Source organism: Oncorhynchus tshawytscha, linkage group LG23 (genome assembly GCF_018296145.1).
Source record: "Oncorhynchus tshawytscha isolate Ot180627B linkage group LG23, Otsh_v2.0, whole genome shotgun sequence".
Taxonomy (NCBI): Eukaryota; Metazoa; Chordata; class Actinopteri; order Salmoniformes; family Salmonidae; genus Oncorhynchus; species Oncorhynchus tshawytscha.
This window is the reverse complement of record NC_056451.1, coordinates 21,043,745-21,051,876: the sequence shown is the minus strand read 5'-3', so window position 1 is coordinate 21,051,876 and position 8,132 is coordinate 21,043,745. Positions and strand designations below refer to the sequence as shown.

The following is an 8,132-nucleotide window of genomic DNA, read 5'->3' as shown; positions in this document are numbered from 1 at the left end:
CTATGATCTAAGTTTATACTGGAAAGCATCACTCACCTCAAGTCGTGTTGACACTTCTAGCTGTGCTGAGTTGATTCTAGACCACTGCGATGTTTTGTCCCACTGTTGTTGTGATCCCTGGCAACATGGGAGCTTCCTGAGAATGTGCGCACAGGTGCACACCAGAGGTCAGGAACTAGGAACTGTGCTCTGAATTCTCTCATTGGCTGCTGAGCCAGGTGCAATCTGACACCTGCCCTGATAGTGTTATCTGTTTTCCAGTACTTGCACACTGCTCAGTGCTCTTAGCTTGGCGTGAAACATGTACAGTAGGTTTTACTTACAGGTGAGCAGTGTGAGCTGGGACAGTAATCATTTTTCTGCAATTGCAATGTTCCAACATATAGTTTCATTAAAAAAATGTATCTGCTCTCCTCGAGTAGTGTTTGTACAATTTATAGCTTTTTCAGACTGAAGAAATCTCATTAGCCTCATTTTAGTTTTAACATGGGAATGTCCTATAGCCTGATCCTCCACATAGGTGCTGGAGAGGGTTCAGCTCTGAAGTCTGTAGGTGTCGCAACAGGTTACACATGCTCTTAACAGGACATTGACAACTTCACTTACGACCTTGCTGACCTGAAGCCAGTTTCTAACTTGGAGTCTGACTTTGTTTTCCCTCCCCTGACTAATGTTAACATGAACTATCTAGCCATGTGTGAAAAACAAGGTATGTACTACAACTAGAGACAAGCTCATGGCTCTATAGGTAATTTTACTTTTCAACCTTTTTAAGAAAATACAATAAAAAATGTGGTTTCTTCAGGCAACATAACCACTGACTACTTTGTTTTTGTATCTGCAGATCCATGTGAGTAGATGCACTGTGGACCTCACAGGCTGTGTGTAAAGAAGGACGGAAAGCCTGTCTTTGCTTCAGAGTCTAACATCTGCTCTGTATAAGGGATTCTTACTACCGCACCTTCGTCGGTAGTAACACTTTGCCGTGATTGTGGCTAGTATATGTCCATACTGTCTTGCTTTTGCAGATCAATAGTCAGCAGAGGAACCTGCCCCTAGCCCTGGCCGCCGGCTCTCTGCCTTTAAACCCTAGCAGCTCCAGCGTTGTCTTGGAAACAGACTTTGGCCTGATGCTGCGGTATGACTGGCATCACAACCTTGAATTGGAAGTGGCACCGGAGCTGTCTGGTTCACTGTGTGTTCTCTGTGGAAACTACAGCCACAATGCAACTAATGACTTTGCCACCCCTGATGGAACTGTGGCGGCTGTGGACTTCGCGCTTCGCTGGAAAGTGGACTGCGGCGCCTCATGTCCTGTGTGCAGTACAGGCCAAGTGAACTCTAAACCTACATTGGGTTCGGTTTCAGGCTGCTGCAGAGCCACGTCCATGTTGTTCCTGAACAGGACGTCTGCAGCTGCAAGGCTGACCAATGTGCTGCTGATGGAGCTCCTTCTGCTGTCTGTAGGTCGATGCAGGTATACTCTGACATATGTCAGAGGCCGGCTACCTCCCAGTGAAAGGACGGCTATCTGCTCAGTGGCAGCCATTGTGTCCCAGACAGCAGGTGTGGCTGCAGCCATCAAGGTCTCTACTACCTCCCCAAGGAGATGTTCTGGATGGACCGCCAGTGTCGGAAGCAGTGCACCTGCCAGCCTTCCTCCAAGAATGTCACCTGTGTCCAGGCCCAGTGTCAGGAGGACAAGGTGTGCAAGATTCTGGCTGGGCTGCCATAAGGAAGGGCTTAGGGTGTGCACAGCTCAAGGGGATCGGCATTACACCATTTTTGACGGGAACAGGTGTGTCTTCCAAGGCACCTGTGCGTACCAGCTGGTGAGGCACTTCCCTAGCTCGGGAGACCTGCCTGGTTTCAGTGTGGTGACACAGAACATGAGGAGGACGACACCAACACTTCTTATTCCAGAAGGGTCAATATTTTGATTCATGGTTACTCTATTGAGATCTCTCATTACTGGGATGAAGTAGTTGTGGTGAGTTGGCCTGCTTTGGTTACTTATTGAATAGAGTTGTCTGTCTGCACTATTGTCTAAACTATCAGTGTCAGAAGATTTATAATTTCACCTCGTCTTGGACATGCCCTTTTGACTACTTCTCAATCTTGTTTCAGGTCAATGGGATTATTTTGAGCCTTCCCTCAGTGTTGAGCCAAGGTAAAGTGAAGAGCTCTCCACGTGTATTGAGACTGTCTTTGGTGTCCTGGTCACATACAACTGGAACCTCCTGACTGTCCAAGTGCCCAGGGTCTTCTCTGGCTCACTCTATGGCCTGTGTGGGAACTTCAACGCGGACCCAGAGGACTATCTAACAGACGACGGGGACATCTATGGCTGTGAGGCGCTGGAAAACTAGTAACGTTGTTGAATGTGTGGATGTGACGACAATGAACAATCCCCAATGCCCCATCAGGAACAGGCTCTCTATTTAGGCAGGGACTACTGAGGGAGTGTTCCAGAACTGCCACGGGATGGTCAACCCCAAACGCTGCCTTTGACAACTGTCTACGACCTCTGCTACAACAATGACAAGCAGAATGCCCTGTGTCAGATTCTCTCAAGTTACACCGCTGCTTGCCAGGAGGAAGGGGCAAACATAGATGAATGGAGGCTTCAGATTATTGTGGTAAGTAGTTTGAGTTGATAAATCCTTTTGCTCTGTATTGATGACTATTTCAACTAATCAGTTGATGTGAACCTCTGCATGATCCATACATTTGCTAAATTTCCCTTCCTATGTACTGTACAGGTCTGTCCTGTCCAGCCAACATTGAATACAACCTGTGCTCCATCCCTGTGCCCAACAATTGTGTGGCGTCTCGTGTAAACCTGGGTTCTTCCATAGTGGTGTGTCCCCAACACTGAGTGCGGCTGCCTCTGACGGTTTGTGCCACAAGATCAAGGCAGTGTTTTACGCCCATGATCATTGCCAGGTTGCTTCTCTTGTCGGTCATGGCTAGCTACCATGCACTGACACCACCTGTTCCAGTGGAACAGAGTGTAGGATCCAAAATGGACCCTGTGACTGCTATCCAGCGCCAGTTTCAGGGAAGTGCAAAGTGGTGGGAGGCAGGCACTTGGACCTATGATGGGCATAGCTTTGATCTCCATATGGGCATATCAAGAAGCCCCCATTTCCTAAACCAGACATATGCCAAGAATGGAGCAGATACATTTTCATATATACAGCAAGGGCAGCTACACCTGAGGTACAAGGGACTGAATGACTGTGGAACTGCAGCAGAGGGGGATGGTTGAGGTGTGTTTTATAGTAGCGGCCTTTATCCTAATGATAGTATTCGTCTTGAGCTATAATAAATCTGTTTAAATGTTGATGTGATGTTTCAGGTCTGACCTTTGTCTCAAGGTGAAAAGGGCTTCCTGGAACCTTCCGGTCCACCAGGAGAGTAACATTGCTATGCTTTCTGGTCTGACAACACAGGTGGAAATGGACAATGGGGCAGTGATCACGTACAGTGGACCTGACTTCATACAGCTGTTATCTCCTCCTGCCTACGCTGGTAAGGCATGTGGGTGGTGTTGAAACTTCAACAGCACTGCTACAGATGACACTCAGATGGTCCGTGACGTTTTCCTGTCTGGGGTCATCTGCCCAGAGTGTAACTGGACCTTGGCGGCTGAGTTCAAGTTGGAGCATTTCTGTGGAGTCCTCTCAGCTCCTGCTGGCCTATTCAGAGACTGCCACGCCACGGTAGACCCACAACCTTTCTTGGACAACTGTGTAAAGGCCCCTGTGTGTGTCTTGAAGGGATATGGCAAAGTACTGTGGCAGCCTGAAGGATTATTGGGGCGGCAGGGTAGCCTAGTGTTTAGAGCGTTGGACTAGTAACCGAAAGGTTGCAAGTTTGAATCCCCGAGCTGACTAGGTACAAATCTGTCGTTCTGCTCCTGAACAGGCAGTTAACCCACTGTTACTAGGCCGTCATTGAAAATAAGAATTTGTTCTTAACTGACTTGCCTAGTTAAATAAAGGTAGAAAAAAAATCTATGTTTGTATTTTATGAAGCCGCAGCCAAGGTCTAGCCATGGAGGGGAGACGAATGCTGTAAGTGGATGATGCAAGATCCTTTCTGGCTTAAAACTGAATTCAACATGTATTATGTTTACAAAGACAAAATGTCTTTCCCCTCCATACAGCCATGTCATGCCCAGTGAACTCTCACTACAAGGTGTGTACCAATGCCTGCCCTGAAACCTGTGCCAATACTTCTGGTTTGGTCACCAGTCCTTCGACTTGTGTGGATGGGTGCCAGTGTGAGGCTGGGTAATGTGCTCAGTCATGATCACTGTGTCAAGCCTGTGCAGGGTGGCTGATTCCAGACTGGATGCTATTATGAGGTGTGTGTGTGGAACTGGCAGAAGCAACGGTTTAATGGTTCAGTCAGACTGGCTTTTGTATTGTACTCCCAAATTACTCTATGTGTAGCTGGTTTGTTTCCAATCCCAAACTATACTGAACAAAAATATAAACGCAACATACAAGAATGTCAAAGATTTTACTGAGTTACAGTTAAATTGAAATAAAATGAAATAGGCCCTAATCTATGAATTTCACATGACTGGGAAGGGGGGTAGCCATGAGTGAGCCATAGGCCCACCCACTTGGGAGCCAGGCCCAGCTAATCAGAATTAGCTTTTCCTCACAAAAGTGCTTTATTACAGAAAGAAATTCTCCTCAGTTTAATCAGCTGTCTGGGTGTCTAGTCTCAGATGGATGTGGAGGTCCTGGGCTGGCATGGTTACATGTGGTCTGAGATTGTGAGGCCGGTTGGACGTACTGACACATTTTCTGAAATGAAGTTGGAGGCAGCTTATGGTAGAGAAATTAACATCACATTCTCTGGCAACAGCTCTGGTGGACATTCCTGCAATCAGCATGCCAATTCCATGCTCCCTCTACAAACATCTGTGGCATTGTGTTGTGACAAAACTGCATGTTTTAGTGGCCTTTTATTGTCCCCAGCACAAGGTGAACCTGTTTCATGCTGTTTAATCAGCTTCTTAATGTGCCACACCTGTCAGGTGGATGGCTTATCTTGGCAAAGAAGAACTGCTCACTAACAGGGATGTAAACACATGTTTTCACAATCTGAGAGAAACAAGCTTTTTGTGCATATAGAACATTTCTGGGATCTTTTTTTCAGCTCATGAAACATGGGACCAACACTTTACATGTTGCGTTTATATTTCTGTCCAATATGTATTTTCTGGGTTGTAGTCATTGGTGCATTTCCAAACCTTTCCAAAATGACCAGATCATTTGACTGTTTTATCATGTTCCAAGACTAGAGGTTTGATTACTCTGAGAGTGTAGTCAGTAATGACACATTGTCACATTTATTATGACACATTATTTATCATCAATTCCCAAACCTGAATTTATGCAGCTGTAATCCCTGACATGTTGCCACAACTACACCACAGATCAAAATGTGCCGTGCTTCATTTAGACCAGGCTGTCACAAACAGCCCAATGATTTATGTCTTAACTGTATGTTAGTCACTACACCTGTGTACAGGGCTTGACTAATTCCAAAACCTTTGTGGGGTGTCAGTTGGAGGGAGGGTTGTATAACGAACACACACTGACTCATTGTGCTTCTGCAGAAGGGGGAGGTTTCCTGGTTGGATGGGTGCTCTGAGGTGCACATGTTCCGCCCCTGGCTCCCTGCGCTGAGAGGCTGCCTCTGCCCTAAGGGTCGAGCTGCACCCTTCTTGACTGTTCCTTGAGCTGGGTTGGGAAAGGTAATCACTGCCCCGCTGGTCAGCTAGATTCTCTGACACACCCAGAAGCTCCAAAGTTACCAAAATTGGAGGGCTTGGTTGTTTATTTGAACTAAACCACTTCTCTGATTAGCTTTTTTTGGGTTGTGGTGTTGTACCACTGAAGAAAAATGTAAAGTGTTGGTTCCATGTTTCCTGAGCTGAAATAAAAGTTCCCAGAAATGTTCCATACACACATTTTGTGACACTTGTTTACATCCCTGTTAGTGAGCATTTCCCCTTTGCCAAGATATGCCATACCTGTCAGGTGGATGGATTATCAAGAAGCTGATTAAAAAGCATGATCATTACATAGGTGCCCCTTGTGTTAGGGACAATAAAAGACCACTCTAAAATGTGCAGTTCACATAACACAATGCCACACATGTCTCAAGTTTAGGAGTATGCAATTGGAATTTTGACCGCAGGAATGTCCACGAGCAGTCGCAAGATAATTTAATGTTCTCTATCATAAGCCACCTCCAATGTTGTTTTAGAGAATTTGGCAGTCCAACCGGCCTCACAACCGCAGACCACGTGTATGACGTTGTGTGAGCGGTTTGCTGATGTCCACGTTGTGAACAGTGTGCTCCATATTGGGGTTATGGTATAAGCTAAGGCATAAGCTACGCACAACAAACACAATTGCATTTTATTGATTGTCCTGAGGGCCGTATAAAAAATGTTAAGGTATATCTGTATTCCCAGTCATGTGAAATTCATAGATTAGGGCCTAATGAATTGACTTAAATTGACTGATTTCCTCATGAGCTTTGTTTCATGTTGCGTTTATATGTTGTTGCGTTGCGTTTCTGTTCCGTATACATGTCGTATACATGTCGTATACATGTTGCGTTTTTGTTCCGTATACATTGGATGTATTCAGCCTGACGTATTTACAAGGATTTATAATATACCTATGATTCATACTTCCTCAATGCTTTCATTCTCCGAGTTGGCAATGACCTTATTTATTATGCGCACACTTTACACCAAATCTTGAATAATAGCCTACAGGGGCTAGGGAAATTGTTATTGTCAATCAGAAGCTTGTTCAGAATTAATTAACCTGTCAATTGTAACGAAGCTAATGGAATGCATGTCAATGTCTATCACACTGCTGGTTGAATATACCTCAACTTTAGAAAGATTCCAACAGATTCCAAGATTCCGCAGTCTTTTCCTCTGTGCAGATTACAATGCCTGTTCAGAACGTTTGATGCCACCCAAAAGTCGACGCATTTATAATTCATCTAGTTTAAACGAACAGACTGTAATAATCACAACAATAATGGACAATTTTGATATATTCAATTAGGAACACTGTCAACTGCAGTAGTCATCAAATCTGTGTGAATTCTCTCAAGAGCCTAATTCTTGTCGCCTGTCTTTCCAGTCCAAGCCCTTAATCTGTTGACCTGGCCCAGAAAGCTGATTGCTGGGTGCTCAGAGGCAACCACTACGACACCTTTGATGGCCTGGAGTTTAACTACTATGGAAACTGCAATCTGGTCCAGAAATGCACACACGCCAGTACTGCAGAGCCCTTCTCGGTTTTGGAGCAAAACGACCATGCTCAGAACCACTTTCCATCTATTAAAGCCCTACAGCTCACTTTGTACAAGGACCACACTGTTATCCAGCGAGGCAAGATAGGCTGTTGTTTGGTACCTTACAAATACACACATGCACTTTACATTCAAATTAGAATACATTCTTCTTTATTAAATGAAGAACACGAAAACAAAAACAATGAAACGAACGAGACGCTATGATAACAAGTGCAGACACAGGCAACTACACATAGACAATAACCCCCAAAATACCCCCAAAAAAGATGGCTGCCTAAATATGGTTCCCAATCAGAGACAACGATAAACACCTGCCTCTAATTGAGAACCAATCTAGGCCACCATAGACCAACATAAACACCTAGATGAAAACAACCCCATAAATCTACAAAAACCCCTAGACAGTACAAACACCCTAGAATAAGACAAAAACACACATATCACCCATGTCACACCCTGACCTAACCAAAATAATAAAGAAAACAAAGAATACTAAGGTCAGGGCGAGACAGTATGGCATTTTAGCTAGACTGGGTGAAAAATTGAGAATACAGAATTGTACAAAGCCTTGAAGGGAGGTCATTTATATTAAGATAAAAATAAGTTTCAGTGGAATGACTGAAGTGTAATGTTTACTCGGGTTGATTGCACATAATTTGAGAGCTGCCAATCACATGTTCCGATGCCATTTTAATGAATCATTGCCTATTGACACATTTGATTATATGAATTATTCCACACAAGTAAATGTTACCATGAAATAC

The 8,132-nt window shown here is 44.6% G+C and overlaps 1 long non-coding RNA gene across 2 annotated transcripts; it reads left to right on the top strand.

Annotated features, from left to right (window-relative positions):
• The first annotated feature begins 290 nt into the window (after nucleotides 1-290).
• LOC112245863 lies at nucleotides 291-4,537 on the top strand. Of its 2 annotated transcripts, XR_002952824.2 has the most exons (5): nucleotides 291-709; nucleotides 845-1,990; nucleotides 2,128-2,639; nucleotides 2,763-3,272; nucleotides 3,456-4,537. It is a non-coding gene; the product is annotated as an uncharacterized LOC112245863 (long non-coding RNA). The 2 variants fall into 2 exon arrangements; XR_002952823.2 differs by having other exon boundaries at nucleotides 291-1,990.
• Nucleotides 4,538-8,132: the final 3,595 nt, after the last annotated feature.